The following is a 10,790-nucleotide window of genomic DNA, read 5'->3' on the forward strand; positions in this document are numbered from 1 at the left end:
CGAATGAGTCAAAGTATAATTAGCTGTTTCCTTAATATTATCAAGGTTCAGCACAGAAGAGTTGGGAAATTTTGGAGGGTGTCTGGTAAATTTCCAAGACAATTTTTTAAGTCTGGCCTTGAGCTACATCAGATATTCCACAGATTTCTCACTACTTCTATATAATGAAACATGAACCCACCAAACATACACCCCCCTCCCCCGCCATTGTTATTATGGTTATTATATACTCTATGCTTTGGAGCGTGCATGCATAAACACACACAGTTCACTGTGCATTATCTAAGTGGAGCACATCTCAAACTGCAGTGAGACGCAGCGGTAGTCAGTGTCAAAACCCTGTGTAGTAATGCGACTGGGGGAAAGGAACCGGCTTTGTTTCAGGATTCACTGCTTCTCCATCCATCAATTTGCAACATCAACAAAAACAGAAGACCATAAAGAGGTCAAGAAAGGAGCCTCAGTGAGCACTAACTGCACAGCATTTGCGTGGCAGGAGTCTGACTCTGACACAAGAAGAATCTGAAACAAACACACCAAAGCAGGGTTCTGAAAAGGGGGGGGGGGGGAGAGAATAATATCTACCAGTAATTTAGTAGGATGACCAGATGTCCTGATTTTATAGGGACAGTCCCAATATTCAGGGCTTTGTCTTACATAAACACCTATTACCCCCCACCCCCATCTGCTTTCTCACACTTGCTATCTGATCACCTTATCCACACAGGCTGTTTCATATGTAGATCCCCAGGGTGAAAGCCCCCCTCAATTCCTGGGGCAGCTGAAGCTATGACAGAACATCAGTGCCCAGGGGGGCCAGGGTATGGGCTCCTCTAGGGAAAGGGTGGGTGTGGGGGAGAATTCTCTCGGGAAGAATGGGGGGGGCGGTTACAGGCTGGATCACCCCAATTCCCCCTCCCACGTAGAACTGGGGGAAGGGGTCTGTGGTCCCCTAGGGAAGGCTGGGGGGGTTTACAGGACGGAGCACCCCAATTTCCCCCTCCCAAGCGGCCCCGGGGGCCGAGTTGCTCCTGGGAATTGGGGGCTCCGCGGCTGCCCCCCGCTTCCAAGCCGCCCCCGAGAAGCGCGGAGGCCGGGCGGTACCTGGCTGTGCGGCGGCCGGCGGCGAAGGGCTCCTGCAGCCTGTCCAGCTCGGCTCGGCGCTCGGCTCGCCCGGCTGCTGCGCTGAGAGGCGACAACCAGCGGCGGCCTGTTCCGCAGCCTCCTCCCCGCTCGGCCCGCCCCGGCTCCGCCTCGGGCCCTCCGCCCGCCCGCCCCCCGCCGGCCCGGCAGCCTGGCCTGGAGCCCGCGGGGGCACGGCCCCGGCCCCGGCCCCGGCCCCGGCCCTGCCTCGGGGGCCGCCACCGCGCCGCGCCGCGCCGCGCCGGGGGAGTGGAGCTGGAGCCCGGCGCCGACACGCCCCGCAGCGAGCGGGACACATCCCCCGGAGCACGGACCAAGCGCCCCGGCCCCCGGGACCGCCGCCCAGCCCCCCGGTACTGCCCCCCCCCCGACGGGCCCTTCCGCCACCCACCCCCCGGTACTGCTCCCCCCCCCGGGCCCTTCCCCCCGGAACTGCCCCCCCGGACCCTTCCGCCCCCCGGCACTGCTCCCCCCCCCCGGGCCCTTCCCCCCGGCACTGCTCCCCCGGACCCTTCCGCCCCCCGGCACTGCTCCCCCCCCCCGGGCCCTTCCCCCCGGCACTGCTCTCCCCCCCCCCGGGCACTTCCCCCCAGTACTACCCGCCCCTCCGGGCCCTTCCGCCACCCGCCCCCCGGTACTGCCCCCCCCCGGGCCCTTCCCCCCGGCACTGCCCCCCCGGACCCTTCCGCCCCCCGGCACTGCTCCCCCCCCCCGGGCCCTTCCCCCCGGCACTGCCCCCCCGGACCCTTCCGCCCCACGGCACTGCTCCCCCCCCCCGGGCCCTTCCCCCCGGCACTGCTCCCCCGGACCCTTCCGCCCCCCGGCACTGCTCCCCCCCCCCGGGCACTTCCCCCCAGTACTACCCGCCCCCCCGGGCCCTTCCGCCACCCGCCCCCCGGTACTGCTCCCCCCCCCGGGCCCTTCCGCCACCCGCCCCACGGTACTGCTCCCCCCCCCGGGCCCTTCCCCCCGGCACTGTCCCCCCGGACCCTTCCGCCCCCCGGCACTGCTCCCCCCCCGGGCCCTTCCCCCCGGCACTGCCCCCCCGGACCCTTCCGCCCCCCGGCACTGCTCTCCCCCCCCCGGGCACTTCCCCCCAGTACTACCCGCCCCCCCGGGCCCTTCCGCCACCCGCCCCCCGGCACTGCCCCCCCGGACCCTTCCGCCCCCCGGCACTATCCGCCCCCCGGCACTATCCGCCCCCCCGGGCCCTTCCGCCACCCGCCCCCCGGTACTGCTCCCCCCCCCGAGTCCTTCCCCCCGGCACTGCTCCCCCCCCCCGGACCCTTCCGCCACCCGGCACTGCTCCCCCCCCGGACCCTTCCACCACCCGGCATTGCTCCCCCCCCGGGCCCTTCCCCCCGGTACTACCCGCCCCCCGGGGCCCTTCCGACCCCCGGCACTGCTCCCCCCCCGGTACTACCCGCCCCCCCGGGCCCTTCCGACCCCCGGCACTGCTCCCCCCCCCGGTACTACCCGCCCCCCCGGGCCCTTCCGCCCCCCGGCACTGCTCCCCCCCCGGGCCCTTCCCCCGGCACTGCCCCCCCCGGGCCCTTCCGCCACCCACCCCCTGGCCCTACTCCCCCCTCCGGCCCCTTCCGCCCCCCGCCCACCAGCACTGCTCCCCCCGGGCCCTTCCCCCTGGTACGGCCCGCTCCCCCTTCCCGACGGGCCCTTCCTCCCGGCACTGCCCCCCCCGGCCCTTCCGCTGCCCAGCCCCCCGGAACTGCTCCCCCGACGGGCCCTTCCCTCCGGTACTACCCCCCCCCCGGGCCCTTCCGCCACTGGCCCCCTGGCCCTGCTCCCCCCCCCGGGCCCTTCCGCCACCCAGCACTGCCCCCCCGCCCTTCTGCCACCCGCCCCCGGTACTACTCCCCCCAGCCCCTTCCGCCACCAGCCCCCCGGTACTACCCCCCCATACCCTGTCCCCACCCGCTCCCCCACAGCCCCTACACCACTGGTACCCCAGCCAGCCCACCCCATACCCTGCGGCCCCTACATCACTGGTACCCCACCCAGCCCCACCATACCTCAGTCCCCCAATATCATGGCACAACCCCCTGACCCCTACATCACCAGCCCCCTAGTGCCCAGTCTCCCCATACCCTGTCCCTGCCCCCGGGGCCCTGGCGTTTTTATAGCATGTTAAGGCAGGCTTCAGCAAGGAAAAGGTTGAGAACCCCTGGTGTCGGAGCCATGGCGGGTATGGTGCCTCGGAGCTCCGGGGCGGGAAGGGGGGTCCCTTGGGCATAGGGGGGGCAAGGGTTGGCAGGGCTCAAGCCTGTTCCTCCCAGCGGGATCCAGGGAGGGAGCACCACCTCCAGCCCCTGACTCACTCGGGAGGCCGCTGAGCATGTCTGCGCTGTGGGGGGAACGCAACCAAAAAACTATAACTCAAAGCTCAAAAAGTTTGAAAACCGCTCAGGGTGCAGGCAGAGAGTAGCTAGGGGCTGTGTGCAGGCTGGGGGTATCAAGGGGCTGTGTATGGGCGGGGGGGCTCCCAGCTTCAGCCCCCCACTGCTCCTGGCTTGGGGAGGCTGGGGAAGGTTTGCCAGCTTCAGCCCCGCGCTGCTCCCAGCTTCAACGCCAGGGCTCGGCCCACTGGGTTTCTGCCGTGGGGCTCTGCGGCCCCCCTGAAAGGGCTCCTGGACCTCTAGGGCAGTGGTCTCCCAAGTGGGGTGCACGCAAAACCGTCTGTGGGGGTGCGTGGCAGGAGGAGCGCCGCCAAAGGAGCGCTCCGGCACGGCAGCAACAACACTCCTGGACCTTTGATTCTTCGGCGGCACCTCGGCTCTCCCGGCTCCGTCTTCGGCAGCCGCTCTTGTTTTTTGTTATTTTGTTTCCCCAGAGCTGGCCCTGGGGGTGCACAATTCAAAAAGTTTGGAGACCACTGCCCTAGGGAACCACAGACCTCCGGTTGAGAACTACTGCCCTATGCTACCATCCCTATCCTCCAAGACCCCTTTACCACCATTTCCCAAATACACCCTCCAAGTCCAGCCCTCCATCCTCCCTATATCACCATCCAACCAATACCCAATGGATCCTCAACCACCATCCCCCAGATACCTCATCCCACCCCACCCCCTCCCATGGACCAACCAAATTTCCTTCTTTGACAGTATTAGCCTAGTGATGGGGGAAACAGAAGTCATGGTATATCTTAATTTTAGTATGGTGTTTTATGCTGTCACACATAACATTCTTATAGGCAAGCTAGCGAAATGTGGTCTTGATGAAAATGATTATAAGGTGCGTGTATAACTGTTTGAAAGACCATATTCAGAGTAGTTATCAATAGGTCACTGTCAAACTAGAAGGGCGTATCTAGTGATGTCATGTAGAGGTCAGTCCTGGGTCTGGTACTAGTCAATATTTTCATTAATGACTTGGATAACGCTGTGGAGAGTATGCTTATAAAATTTATGGATGATACCAAGCTGGGAGAGGTTGCAAGCAATTTGGAGGACAAGATTAGAATTCAAAATGACCTTGACAAATCAGAGAATTACTCTGAAATCAGTAACGTGAAATTCAATAAAAAGTGGAAAGTAGTCCATGTGGGAAGGAAAAATCAAATGCACAAATACAAAATAGGGAACAATAGCTTGGCAGTTAGTACAGCAGAAGAGGATCTGAGGTTGATAATGGATCACAAATAGAATATGAACCAACAATGTGTTACAGCTGTAAAAGCTAATATTCTGGGATACATTTACAGCAGTGTCATATATAAGGGATAGAAGGCAGTTGTTCTGCTCTACTTAGAGCTCAGGGGACCTCAGCTGGAATATTGTGTCCAGTTCTGGGTGCCACACTTTAAGAACGATGTGGACAATTTGGACCCAAGTCTTCTTATGCTGCACTGCTGCTAGTTATCTCCCATTTGCTTGATGACCTCTGCATATTTTATAAGCATACTCTCCACCCCATCACCCAAGTAATTGAAAATACTGAACAGTACCGGGCCCAGGATGGATTCTTGCAGGACCCCACTTGATCCATCCTCTCATTTGACAGTGAACCATTGATAATTACTCTTTGAGCATTGTCTTTCAACCACCTTATAGTAATTTTCTCTAGACCATATTTCCCTAGTTTGCTCATGAAAATCTCACGTGGGACTGTCTCAAAAGCGCTAATAATGTCCAGATATATCACATCTTCTGTTTCCCTTCTATCCACTAGATTGGATACCTTGTCAAAGATGGAAACTAGGTTGATTTGGCACGCTTTGTTCTTGACAAGTCGATGTTGGCTATTGCTTATCACCTTATTATCCTCTAAGTTTACTAATTAATAGTTTAATAATACTGATGTTCCAGCTGCAGTGCCCAATCCACTGGGCCACACCAGGCTTTATAGATTAAGGCTCCAATCATGCAAAGATTTATGCACATGATTATCTTTAACCACTCAAGCAGGCCCACTGAAGTTAACGGACTTATTACCATGCTTAAAGCTTAGCACATGCATAAGTCATTGTAGGATCAGGGCATAATTTTTACTCAAAAGGGACATTGTCAGATTAAAATAATAACTTTTTTAAAAATAAACTGTGTTATACTTTAGATAATTTAGAATAATCCAGAACAGTCCAATTTACTTTTTCACCACTTATGCTGTTTTGTTTATTTTGAAAAGACCAACCCATTTTGCTTTCTGCAATCTTTAAAAAAAATTAAACATTAAAATATAAAAAAGGCAAAGATCAAGCAGACATAGCAAATGTAGTTATAAATCTCAGATACAGTATTTTATTATGCCTTCAATCCACAGCATTTCTCTGATTGAGTCCCCACTTTAGTGACATTTGACTAATCAAGCAAAAATGTACACCACTGTCACAATGTCTGGAGCAGCTTACAACCGTGGGTGCCAACCTTGGGGCAGACTGTCAGAAATGGCAGACACCCCAAATTGGTGGTATGTCCTATAATTAAATTTTCACCAACCCAGTAACAAATGTAAACTCCTGGATCACTATAACAGTCTTACCATGGAGTCACGACAGTCCCCTTAGGGTCTCTGGTCTATTCTGCTACCCAGGCAAGCTGGACATGGTAACTGATTTTCCATACCAAAGATCACAAAATATTCAGGTTTCTTCCAGTCCCAAGGGACCAGTCAAATAACACAGATCAATTTGTATCTCCGATCACACACCAACAATGGAAATGGCCCAACCTGATGATCACTTTAGATAAGCTATTACCAGCAGGACAGTGGGGTGGGAGGAGGTATTGTTTCATATTCTCTGTGTATATATAAAGTCTGCTGCAGTTTCCACGGTATGCATCTGATGAAGTGAGCTGTAGCTCACGAAAGCTCATGCTCAAATAAATTGGTTAGTCTCTAAGGTGCCACAAGTACTCCTTTTCTTTTTGCGAATACAGACTAACACGGCTGTTACTCTGACACCAACAACAGTGCTTATAGACAATCCTGTAATAAACTAACTAACAGCTTATTAACTAGGGAAAAGAAACAAGAGTTATTTACAGGCTATAGCAAGCAAGCATACACACACATGAGTTACCATCTGCGGTTCCGAAAGATGACAGAGAAGTCATAATCTGTTAATTCAAAAGGTTTTTCAGGGTGGACCCAGGGGTAACCACAAGGGATTTTTGCCTTAGTTTAATGTGTCTGGCCCTTTGAGAGTTCAAACAGCAAAGAGATGAAACATTTACCTGTCAGATATTTTTATTTCCCTCTTCCAGTGTTCAAACTGTTGGGATGAGGCCTTCTACACATACTTCCTGATGCGTGGATGGGTCAATTAAAGCTTTTGTCCTATGATCCCATCTGAGTCCTGGTCTACACTACAGAATTACTTCTGTGTAACTACGTCATTGAGCAGTGTGACTAATCCACACCCCTGAGCAACGTGGTAATACCAACCTAAGCACTGGTGTAGACAGTGATATGTAGCTACTGCCTCTTGCAGAGGTGGATTAACTAAACCAACGGGAGAGCTCTCTCCCATTGGCTTAGAGCAGAGGTTCTCAAACTGTGATCCGCGGACAGAGTTTCATTCAGATGGCCGCAGATAGTTCCCTCTAAGGTGCCCTCTAAGGTGCGCGCACACAACAGAATGAAGGGCCACCCACCTAATTAGTGGAGCCATGCAGGCATGGCTTCACTAATTAGGTGCCTGGACCCTGGAGAAGACGCACATGTAAGGTGAAGTGGTGGTCTTGGGGGGAATCGGGGGTAGGTGGGAGGGAGCAGTGGGGTGAGAAGAGGGGGTGAGGGGAATTTGGGACATGCAGGGCTGCAGCGGCTAGAGAAAGAGGCAACTTTCCCCAGCTCCAGGGCTGCGGCTGCTGTGGAGAAACGGAGTCCTTCCCAGCCTCAGCTCAGGGGCTGCTGTGGTGAGGGAGAGACCCCCCCGCTCCTTTCCAGCCCCAGCTCGGGAGCTGCTGTGGCTGGGGAGAAAGGGAGAGACCGCTCTCCTTTCCAGACCCAGCTTGGGGATTGCTACGGCAGGGGAGAGAGGGCATATTTATCACATTAGAAAGGTAAGACTACAGATATTAAAATATGAGTTGTGTGCTTTTATTTGTAGAAAAAAACCCATTAATTAACATTTGTTTTATATAGCGCTTTTATCCAAAGTGCTTTACAATAGTTAGCTAACGGTACAAATGACGTTTGGAAAGATCATTAAGTGGTCCGCCAAGACCCTCAGCAATTTTCAAGTGGTCCGCAAAAAAAAAAAGTTTGAGAACCACTGGCTTAGAGCGTCTTCATTAAACGGCGGCTGGATGACGCAGCATTTTAAGGTGTAGAGCTGCCCTGAGTTCACAAGTTCAGAGCAGGCATTTTTACAATTATAAAACTAAGGGCAGGTCTACACTTAAAACGCTGCAGCTGCTCGGCTGTAACACATTAGTGAAGACGCTATTACACCGACAAGAGAGCTTCTCCCATTGGTGTCGTCAGTCCACCTCCACGAGAGGCAGTAGCTGCCTTGATGGGAGAAGCCTTCCCATTGACATAGCACTGATCAATATAACTGTTGCTCCAGCGTGTGGATTTTTCACACCCCAGAGCGACTTATACTGATGTAAATTTGTAATGTAAACCTGGCCTTATATTTTACCTTGTTGAATGGAATACAGACTTTACAAGTGAGATTAATGCATGCAGCAACTTACAAGCATTTCATAGAATCTAAACACTAAATACATTCTTATAAGACAAATATCTATTTTAACAAAACGAACATACAGGTGAGCTGGTTTGGTCTCCAACTAGGAGTTTGTCAGTTCTTAGCTAGCGCCTATGACCTTGGCCAGAGCCAGAGCAGTTCGTTTACCCATGTCACAGCACTTATAAGACAAAACCTAAAAGTAGAGCAGAGTGCTACACCACAAAATGTGTGCTAGAGAGAAATATTCTAAAATAGATACAACATTCTACTACTACGTTCTTTTTCTGAGGCAGTGCTCATGGATGAATACTTAGCACAATGCTACAGAATGTGGGTCACAAACAACAGTGGAATGTTGACAATAAAAAAAAACAACCCAGTTCTCATTGACTTTCTCCGCCTCTTCCTCGATTTCAAGACAATATTTCTACAGAAGGTTTACAACACCTACATTTCGGACCTGAAAAACCTGGCAGGCTGTCTTTAAAAGTTTTTTCATTCAAATCATATGTGAAGGATATCCCAAAGCAAGCTATGATTGGTTCCAAAAACCTTGTTCACAGAGACTGACTGTCCTTTGTTCAAAGGCCTTCTACGCTATCTGCCATTCCATACACAGCTACAATAATTAAGCTATATTAAGGAAGGCTAATCCCTACTACTATTCAATAACCATTTTGCAAGATGTCTAGAGTGATGGATAAGTGCATTGTAAATAAATCTAACAATGGTAAATCATCTAAATACCAAACAATGGCTCAAGTCACCCCTGTGTTAAACCAAACAAGGGAGGAGGAAATCTCTTGAAATTCCCTATGCAGCATTTTCCTTGACTACTCCCTCTGTTGGGAGGAGATTTGGGATGCTGCATTCTAGCCAATCATAGCATCAGTGTGGGGCAATGGGAAGAGACACAGAGGTGTAGAAGCAGCACCCCTACCTGGAAAGCAGCAGATCCATGCATCATTAACCTGACCCAATAAAAATAATACTGAATTTTAAAAGAGAGGCAGAAAAATAGAACCAGCCAGCCAAATTCAACATAGGAGAAAGGCAACAGCATCCAGACGGGCCACCCCTTGCATAAAGGGGCCAGATGCATGGAGGAAGCAGAAAGACAGCAAAAACAGAAGCAACATCTTAAATGTGGAAATATAGTCATTGCAACATGACCCTCAGGGCAGCTAGGAAAGGACTATTCTTGACCTCCAGGACAGAAGTCTATTTATAGCACCAAAAAGCAGGTAACAATGGATTTCCAGTATTTCCTCATACTGGCAGTTGGAGCTAAAATTCCCCCAAAAGATGAATTATTTATAGAAGTCTGTTCTTCCATCACACACACCAGTCAGACGCCGGCAGCAGCACAGCCGAAAGCCACCACAAGTAGATGTCAGAGCATCACCCTCCCCCTTGTTAAAGAGGGGCACTTCAAGGGTCAAAAACCGGTCCATATCAACCAGCTTAAAAACCAGGGAAGGATGAAGAACCTTGCATCCCTCCTGTGCATGAGAACTATTTCTAAGTAGAATTTCCCCTCCCACACACACTTCAGTAAGGAATCCAGCAAGCTAGATTGATGGCTGGTTCCCAAGAGAACATTAGCAAGCTATTGCTCTTTAAAGTCGGCACAAAATTTTCCTTTGTTAAACTGTTTTGCCTGCTGTGACGTTAAAATCTCTATAACATAATTCAGAAGTTGCAGACTGTGTTGATGTGTGTCCAGCGTGTAGAATAAAAGGAAAAAGCAGCAGTACTGCTAAAATAAGAATGACAAATTTGCTAGATTATTTTATGTTTTCCCAGGAAGGTGCAAAAAGGAGGCAGTAATGCCTAGCAGTTAGACCAGGATACCTGGACTTTGGTGCTCTGCTTCTACTGCCAGATGGAGTGGGACACAGAAAGCAGCATCATACTACAGATTAGGTCAAGAAGGGAAGAATATTGTGTGCAAATGAAACCAAAGATTTTTAGGTAGATAGGATGTAATTACCCAGATTGGATTTTGGCTAGCACATCAGAGCAACCCTATTCTTGTAGATATAAAAATCCCTATGAGCTCCTTAATAGCCATAAGGAGTCACAATCTCAATTCGCTATCTGTTTCTTGGCCCCTGACACTGTGCTAGGACATTCATTAAGTACTAACTCCATGCCGGGGAGGGATGAAAGTTTGGCCAATTCTATTCCTCTTTTACAGACCTCACATTGGACCACTACAGTCTTGATTTCACTGGAGTCGGTGGAAATTCCGCCCTTGACTTAATTTGGATTGGGCCCAAAGTCTGGCTAGTCCTCTTCTGTACGCATCCTTCAGTATATCCTGAGGCAGATAAGCGGGTAACAAGGAATGTAAACTTGGAAGCCTACTAGAAAGCATCATTATTACTAGGAGCCAAATTCTGTTTTCTGTTACACCGGTTTAAATCCAGATTTATGCTGGATTAGAATTTGGTCAAGTGTCTATGTTTCATCTCTCTCTAAAGGT

The 10,790-nt window shown here is 52.1% G+C and overlaps 1 protein-coding gene across 2 annotated transcripts in view; it reads right to left on the reverse strand.

The window, feature by feature from the left end:
* The window catches only part of SMOX (spermine oxidase), a 95,071-nt gene extending 93,860 nt beyond the window's left edge, over positions 1 to 1,211 (reverse strand). For both annotated transcript variants that reach the window (XM_077816020.1, XM_077816019.1), the window contains exon 1: positions 1,105 to 1,211. The gene's annotated coding sequence lies outside the window, so the exon portion shown is untranslated. The remainder of the gene's footprint in view (positions 1 to 1,104) is intronic.
* Positions 1,212 to 10,790: the final 9,579 nt, after the last annotated feature.

This window comes from Eretmochelys imbricata, chromosome 4 (genome assembly GCF_965152235.1).
Source record: "Eretmochelys imbricata isolate rEreImb1 chromosome 4, rEreImb1.hap1, whole genome shotgun sequence".
NCBI classification, from domain to species: Eukaryota; Metazoa; Chordata; order Testudines; family Cheloniidae; genus Eretmochelys; species Eretmochelys imbricata.